At 42.9% G+C, this 8,712-nt stretch overlaps 1 pseudogene; it reads left to right on the plus strand.

Moving 5' to 3' along the window:
• The first annotated feature begins 858 nt into the window (after window positions 1–858).
• Window positions 859–2,527, plus strand: LOC114491901 (annotated as a pseudogene).
• Window positions 2,528–8,712: the final 6,185 nt, after the last annotated feature.

Below are 8,712 nucleotides of genomic sequence, written 5' to 3' on the forward strand. Positions count from 1 at the left end.
TTACATAAGGAGTGTCTAAAAGAAAAGAGGAAGACTGTGGGCAGAACTCTGTCAAGACACCAGTGGGCAGTCCGAGGACAGAGCCTGAGAATTCCTCTTATTACTGAGATGTGAAGTGGTTGCTAGTGACTTCATAGTTATGTAGTTAAATTGACACTGCAGTGTCACTTTACCTCAGCTGAGAAAGAGAATGAACAGATCCAGGTAAAGAAAAAGAATGTGTATTTGAAGAAGAACTATGGTAAGTAGAAGTGGGATATGCCATTCTTCTGGCATGGCTTACCTGGAGTATATGGAGACCGTGGATATAACAGAAAAGAATGTCTTCATACATATTCATCCCAAAGCACCAAGTATTAATTAACTTTATACAAAACCACTTGTTTGGGGACAAAAGCTGCAGAGAAATTAACTTGGGACTGGGTTTGGAAATGAAGCTGTCAGTGTTTGTTGATTGTCCAATGAGTAGTTGAAAGTAGGAACTACCAGTTGAAAGTGTACTGATTGAGTTAAGCTCTCTAGCTTAGATCAGCCATGATTCTATGTCAGAAGAAAACAAATTGGTTGACCTCTTTAATATCTGTCCATTCATACACTTCTCTAATGTCTTCAGGTTTTTCATCTGTGAAGAAAGATATCAATAGCACCTGCATCTCTCTCTCTCTCTTTCTCTTTCTCTTTCTCGCTCTCTCTCTCTCTCTCTCTCTCTCTCTCTCTCTCTCTCACACACACACACACACACACACACACACACAGTTTTTGTGAAGAGTCATTGAGATAATGAAGAGAAAGCCTTTGGTGTGGCAGCAGGACTGTGGGCAGTCAGGGCTTTGGGGCCAGGCATCTTGGACCGGGTCCATGGGGACCTCGGTGGGCACAGGGGACTGCAGGAATGGCCTGGAGTCTGAGGTACTGGAGCCTGAGTGTTACAGAACCATTCAATGCTGTTGTGGAACAGCTGGGGGGGTTGATTGCCTGCCTCCCAAGGCAAGAGTTTGGTGAAAAAGGAAAGGGGTTGTTTATTTAAAGTTGATACATATTTAGAATAATGGCAGATTTCTGCCAGTAAGTTCTGTTCCCTTTAAAAACACCCCAAAACAAGTAGCCCTGCCTCCCTCCACCTTGCCAGACTAGTTTCAGAATACACCACTCAGTAGTACCATCTTTCAGAGAAACAGAAGTCTGAAGCTCAGCATTCACCACCACAGTTCAGCTCCAAGCATCTCTCACGTGCCTGTGTGTTTGGCCAGGCAGGTCCCTGCAGCTCTGCCAGTTCTGCCAGCTCTGCCACCATCTTTTCTGAGCAGACCTCCAAGCATACCTCCCCACCTCATGGCAGACCTCTTTCAGACCTCGTGCTACTGGCCTGCTCTAATTTTAATGCTCAGCTCAGAACTTCCTGCTTGACCTAACATCCCACTCTTCCTATGGTGCGTTAGTGTCCAAAATTTTTTGTTAGTTCCCCAGTGTCTTTGATCCTCTTTTGGTTGCCAGCTTTAGGGCAAGAGTTCCCAGTGACCCATGAGCATCCAGGGTGGGCATCTGTCCCCACAGCTCACGCAGGTCCTGTTTGAGCTCCCCTCCCTGCCATGTCACCATCACTCTGCCAGTGTACATTCTCACAGTCAGGTACACAATTTTGCAGCTTCCAAAGTTTCCCTCCCCAGGAAGGCACAGGTTGTTAATTTACCTTTGTTATGCAATGTGCCTTAAATGCTGTATTTTACACTTTTTGGGCTTACCTTCCTGCTCCCTTCCTGCTTGAAGGTAGGATTGTGGGAATGTTCCCCTAATATTCAGGAGACTCATGCTCACTACCCTGTTATATGAGGAGCTGCTGCTGCTGCTGCTGCTGGAGCCTGAGCCTGAACAGGAGCTGCTTGGCCCTGGCTGCCCCCTCCCTGGAACCCCAGGGCTCTGGGCCTGGCTCTGGGTCCCTCCACCCCCACCCCACAACCAGGGGGAGGAGGAGCCCAGGCTGGTTGAGGGTGACCTGGGGGATGGTGCCATTGAAGACCCAGAGCTGGAAAGTGATCAAAGCTGGTGTTAGGGAGATGGAGGAAGAGGCTGGGAAGCTAAAGGAGCTACAAAATGAGGCAGAGAAGCAGATGAGTGTGAATACACCTCCAGGCAGTGCTGGGCAGGTGGTGATGTTGGCTGAGGAGAAGATGGAGGCTGATGCTGCCCATGTGGGCTGCGGTACACCACACCAGAGCTGGAAGCATATTCTTGTGGCTGTGGTTCAGTCAACCATGTTCCCATATCCTGTGGCAAATGTAGCTGCCATCTCCTAGGGTTTGCAGATATAGAATTCTCAGAGTAGTGAAGACTCCCCTGGCCTCAGATGAGCCCCTATTTAGAGGAAGAAGAATCAAGGTGATGCCAAAAGAAACCAACAAACCAGGCATCAGTCAACAGGCTGGGGTTTCCCACAGCCCAATAACGTGGTGTGGGGACCAGCAACTGGTCCCGACCAGGATTCCACTGTGGTTTTAACAGCAGGCGGGCCCTGGGGGTGTGTCTGTAGGTCCACCCCCTCCACACACACACATACTAGAGAGACTAGAGTAGAGCAACTTCATGGTATTCCCCTTACTTTAAAAAGTGTGTATTAGGAGGAGAGAGAAGAAAAAAAAGAGTAAAGAAGGGGAGAAAGAATTAAAAAAAAAATCAAGATGACCTTAATAGAAAATAGATAGATGATAGATGAGATAGATAGATAGAGATAGAGATGAGAGAGAGAGAGAGAGAGAGAGAGAGAGAGAGAGACAGAGAGAGAGAGAGGGAGAGATACGGTGGCAGATGGAAGAATCCCATACCTAACTGCTAAGGAGGGACCTGCTCTGAGGAGTGATTAAGGCCCAGGGACTGGGGCAGTGGGCTGCTCATTCACTCCAGGCATTCAGCAGGGATTCCACTCAACTGTGCAAGCTGCTCCCACAGTTTCCCCCTCCGTGGGGCATAGATGGTAGGATTTCACCCCCCTGGGGACTCCTGAAGGGTAGGTGGGCATGAATGGTAGGAGGCAATTTTTTTGTTTGTTTGTTGTGCTTTTTTAAATCCAGGTCTCTGGAAGGACACCAAGCTGTTCTGTTCATTACCTTCCGGCCCTCTCCTCCCTCAGTTTCATTCACAGTGCTCTCCTGCCTGCGCCTGTCCTGTCAGGTCGACCACCCACCCCACCCACCCCTCTTCTGTCTCCCTGCTCCTCCAGATCCCGGGTGCTATGTTTTGTTTCTTTTTGTTTCTTTTTCTGTTTTGAGTGTGTTTCTTTGCAGGTTTCTACAGCAGGATTTCGCACCCCCTTACCCCCAATGGCTCCATTGTAAATTCCCCTTTCCCCTGGGGAAATGCACTACCTTGTATTGGGGGGGCTGGAGGGGAAGGTTTTTTTATTGTTGTTTTTCAGTTTTTTAGTTATTTTTTTTCCCTTTGCCTTTTTCTTTTATTTGGAGGGAAAAGGAGGAAGTGGACACAGAGAGGTGGGAAGTGGGTTTTGTTTATTTTTTAGTTCATTTCTAGGGCGGGAGGATTTAGCAAAATACGTGTCATAAATAAAGCTGTTTTTGACAATTTCAAAAAAAGCGTTTGGCATATAGTGGGCCCTAGATATGTGCTAGACCCTAAGCCCATAGGGACTGTTTTGGCAATTTAGCATTAAATCTCCAATGCCTAGCAAGAGTGCCAGGCAAACAATAGACAGGCAATCTGCGTTTTTGGACAGGAGGAATAAATGAATCAGTCTTTGCATGCACCACCGCCACTCTGCACTGTAACATTTTAGGTTGTGGCAGCAGCCTCTTTGACTCCAATCTTGCCTTTCTCTAATCCAGCGATTTTCAACCTTTTTTATCTCATGCCACATAAACTAATTTCTAAAATTCTGTGACACACCAAAAATATGTTTTTTGCCAATAAGACAAAAAAAATAGGTAAAATTTTGATTCATTCACACTGGATGGCTATTGTTGTACTGGCTGTTGCCATATTTTAATTTGACAATCTAAGGGAAAAGAAGGCAGTGCCCCTGACTAAACAGTGAGATACTGCATGTTTTAAAACGTTCTTTCACCACACTAGTTGGAAATCGCTGCCTGATCTCTTCTCCAAAACGCCAACAGAGTTTTCTAAAGCACAATATGGCCATACCACTTTTGACTAATGTGTAAGTCTCCCCATTGCACCCAGATAACACCCAACCTCTCGGCATGGCTCAGAACGCCTGTCAACCTGGGCCCATGTTTGCTTCTTTCCTCAGAAAATCCAAAAGACTTGGGGGCTCCTGAACGCACGATAATCCTTCTTCTCAAGGTATACTGATTAGAAATTTAATGTTGCTGACTTTAATACATACCTAATAACACACACCTTAAATAAATACTTTTTCTCACATGTCGAAAAATCTGGTAGTGGAAAGCACAGAGCTCACTGAGCTGTCAGATTTTTATAGACCTAGATTTTTCTAGACTTGCACTCACCATTCAGAACTGTGACCATCTACATCCACAGGATAGTTATGTGGGCTAAGAACTGGGACCACCCATACCAACAGCTGTGTTTAAAAAAAAAATACCATGAGATTTACCGATGATAGCCATTCTGACCAGTGTGAGGTAATATGGGGAACCCTTTTGCACTGTTGGTGCGGATGCAGATTGATATAGCCACTGTGGAAAGCAGTATAAAGTTTCCTCAAAAACATCAAAAATGAAATTCGCTTATGATCCAGTGACTCCACTTCTGAGAATTTAATCTGAAGAAATCCAAAACACTAATTCAAAAGAATATAAGCACCCCTATGTACATTGCAGCATTGTTTACAATAGTTAAGTTTTGGAAGCAGCCCAGGTGTCCATCAGTAGATGAGTAGATAAAGCAACCATAGGGCACTTATACAATGGACTACTACTTGGCTATTAAAAAAAAGAAGAAAATTTTACCCTTTGCAACAGAATGGATAGACCTGGAGAACATTATGCTAAGTGAAATAAGCCAGTCAGAAAAAGAGATATCATATGACTTCACTTGTGTGGAATATAATAAACAAACTGAACTAACAAGCAAAATAGAGATAGACTCATAGATAGAGAGCAGGCTGCCAGCCCTGGGGGAGAGAGTGAGGAGTGGAGGGACACGGAAAACTAAAAGGACTCATCGACAAGAAATACAGTGTGGTGATTCCAGGGAGGAGTGAGTTGGAAGTGGAAGAAATTGTAAGGGGTATAAATGGTAATGGAGAAAAATACAATAAAAAATTTTAAAAAACACAAGAAGTTGAGAATCAGCACTGAGTGTGGAAGTGCCTAACTAAGTATGGTTTAGTTCTTGGTTCTAGAAAACTTTGCCCAAGGGAAAAATGGTAACCAGTAAGTAGCTTCACTATTGCTTCAGGGAATTTCTGCACACAGTGTAGCTGAAGCAACATTTGCTCAGTCTGGCAAATAGCATCTTTTAAACAACAACTTATTTATCAAAAATCACAGCTAATAATCTGTCAAGGTGTTCTCCCTTCCTGCAATGAGTTCCAATGAACTGAACATTTCTTTATTAACACGTCATCTGGTGAAATTTGGGGGAATTTTAACACTATCCTTAGCTTGTGGCTTCTGTCCTCTTTTTGGAGACAACATATCTTTATTACAAGCTTAAAGAAATGGGAAGGATGAAAGGCAAAATGTGCATGCCAAATAACCTTACCTTGTAAAACAATTTGAAAGGCTGAAATATGAGGACTCCAATACCATTCTGCTGTTAGGAAAACCAAAGGACCGATAGTTTGCTTCTCAGTGTTCCATAATATGATACTCAGAGTGAGATGGGACCTCCCACTCTTTTATTTGAAAGAACTTTTATTTTTATTTTATTTTTTAAGGTGGTTTTTCTTTTTTAAAAATATATTTTATTGATTTTGCTCCTACAGTTGCCCCATTTCCCCCCCTTTATTCCCTTCTGCCCTGCACATTCCCTCCCACCCACATTTTCCCCCGTTAGTACATGACCATGGGTCATACATATAAGTTCTTTAGCTTCTACATTTCCTACACTATTCTTAACCTCCCCCTATACTACATAGCATTTATGCTTCTTATTCCCTCTACCTTTTCGTCTATTCCCTCCTCCCTTTCCCTGCTGATAACCCTCCATGTGATGTCCATTTCTATGATTCTGTTCCTGTTCTAGTTGTTTGCTTAGTTTGTTTTGTTTTTGTATTTTTAGATTCAGTTATTGATAATTGTGAGTTTGTTGTAATTTTACTGTTTGTATTTTTGATGTTCTTCTTTTTCTTAGATAAGTCCCTTTAACATTTCATATAATAAGAACTTGGTGATGATGAACTCCTTTAACTTGACCTTATATGGAAAGTACTTTATCTGCCCTTCCATTCTAAATGATAGCTTTGCTGGATAAGAGTAATCTTGGATGTAGGTACTTGCCTTTCATGATTTGAAATACTTCTTTCCAGCCCCTTCTTGCCTGTAACATTCTTTTGAGCTGATGTCCAATTGCAAACTCCTTCTTAGGTAACTGTCTCCTTTTCTCTCGCCTCTTTAAGATTATCTCCTAACTTTAATCCTGATAATGTAATTATGATGTGCCTTGGTGTATGCTTCCTTGACCCAACTCTTGGGACTCTCTGAGCTTCCTGGACTGCCTGGAAGTCTGTTTCCTTTGCTAGATTGGTAAAGTTCTCCTTCATTAGTTTTTTACATAAGTTTTCAATTTCTTCTCTTTCTCTTCCCCTCTGGCACCCCTATGATTCAGATGTTGGTAAGTTTAAAGTTGTCCTGGGGGTTCCTAAGCCTCTCCTCATTTTTTTGAATTCTTATTTCTTCATTCTGTCCTGGTTGAATATTTCTTTCTTCCTTCTGCTCCAAACTGTTGATTTGAATCCTGGTTTCCTTCCCATCACTGTTGGTTCCCTATGTGTTTTCCTTTATTTCACTTTGCATTTTCTTCACCTTTTCCTCTATTTCGTAACCATATTCAGCCATTTCTGTGAGTATCCTAATTATCACTGTTTTGAACTATGCATCTGGTAAGTTGGCTATCTCTTCATTGCTTGGTTGTATTTTTTCTGGATCTTTAATCTGTTCATTTGGGCCACTTTTTTGGGGGGGTCTCTATACACCTGTTATATAGTAAGGGGTGGAGCCTTAAGTATTCACCAGGGTGGGGCAACCCACATTGCCAAGTTATATATGTGGGGGAGGGGTCTGAGAGGAAACAATGGCACTTGCTCAGCTCTTGGCTGGCTTTCAGTCACTTTCCCCACTACCCACAAGCAAATTGGGCCCTTCTGGTGCTCATTCCCAGGTGTGTGGGTTTGTGTATGTTCTACAGCCCTGTGGGTCTCTCCAACAAACCCTCCTGTGAGGCTGGGAGTTTCTCCTGCTGCTGCCTCAACCCCCACAGGCCTTTTTTAGTCAGAGGATTTGAGGCTTTATTTCCCCACTCTGGAACCCTGGGTTGAACAGTCTGTCTTGCTCCCAAGTTGTTCCTCCTGCTTTATCTGTGCACAAATGTGGGACCACCTGCTCCACCAGCCACTGCCTCACCCAGTTCTCCATCCACTGCCTTGCCATGAGTCCTCTCTACCCCTCCTACCGGTCTGGTTTCTTCTTTAACTCCTTGGTTGTTGGGACTTCCATACAGTTCTATTTTCTGGCAGTTCTGGTTGTTTTTTGTTTTTAAATATGTTGTTGTCCCTCTCTTGGTTGTGCAAGGAGGCACAGTGTATCTACCTAGGCCTCCATCTTGACCAGCTGAAAGAACTTTTATTTAAAAGACCTCCCACTCTTTTATTTAAAAGAACCCCTATCTTGTTATCTTTATAGTCTTCCAATGCCTGTCACAGGGACTTACACTACAGTTCATGTTCAGGAAAGATTTTTGAATGACATAGAAAATTTGGATGGAGTAAAATACTTGTTTTTTAAATTTGTTTATTGATTTTTTAGAGAGAGGGGAAAAGAAAGAGAGAGAGAAGCATTGATTTGTTGTTCCACTTACTTATGCACTCACCAGTTGCTTCTTATACGAGTATGTGCCTTGACTGGGGATTGAATCCACAACCTTGACCTAGAGCAGGATGATGCTCTAACCAACAGAGCTACCCAGCCAGGGCTGAAGTAAAATACTTTCAATGTTGAGATGAAATTATCCAAAATAACTACTGATTCCTCAGTATTTGCAACAATACAAAAAAATATATCCCAAGTTCTCCACCCTGAGATGGCCCCAGCACATTTGTAAACTCTAGGACAATTGAAAGAACCAGCTCCATGGAATGTGGGTGCCAGAGAACTCTGGATTCTTTATTGTGCCTTATTGAGCCACCATGCTTAAAAAGAAACTTTTCCAGGTTCGAATCTAACATGTGCTTAGGTCAGAAGTTTACATATTGTATAATGAAGCTCTCACTGCCCACTGTCAACAAGCCTCTCCACCATACCCCCTACCAGGGGAGAACAGTTAATCCTTCAGTGTATATCCTTTCAGGTAATTTTCAGTGCATTTAAAAGCATATGTAACCATACAGACAAACCTAAAATAGGATTAATTTTTTTTATCTTTTAAAAAATTTTATTTACTTATTTTTTTAAAGATTTTATTTATTTATTTTTAGAGAGGGAAGGGAGGAAGAAAGAAAGAGGGAGAGAAACATCAATATGCGGTTGCTGGGGGTCATGGCCTGCAACCCAGTCATGTACC

The sequence above is a fragment of the Phyllostomus discolor genome, chromosome 1 (genome assembly GCF_004126475.2).
Source record: "Phyllostomus discolor isolate MPI-MPIP mPhyDis1 chromosome 1, mPhyDis1.pri.v3, whole genome shotgun sequence".
In the NCBI taxonomy this organism is placed as follows: Eukaryota; Metazoa; Chordata; class Mammalia; order Chiroptera; family Phyllostomidae; genus Phyllostomus; species Phyllostomus discolor.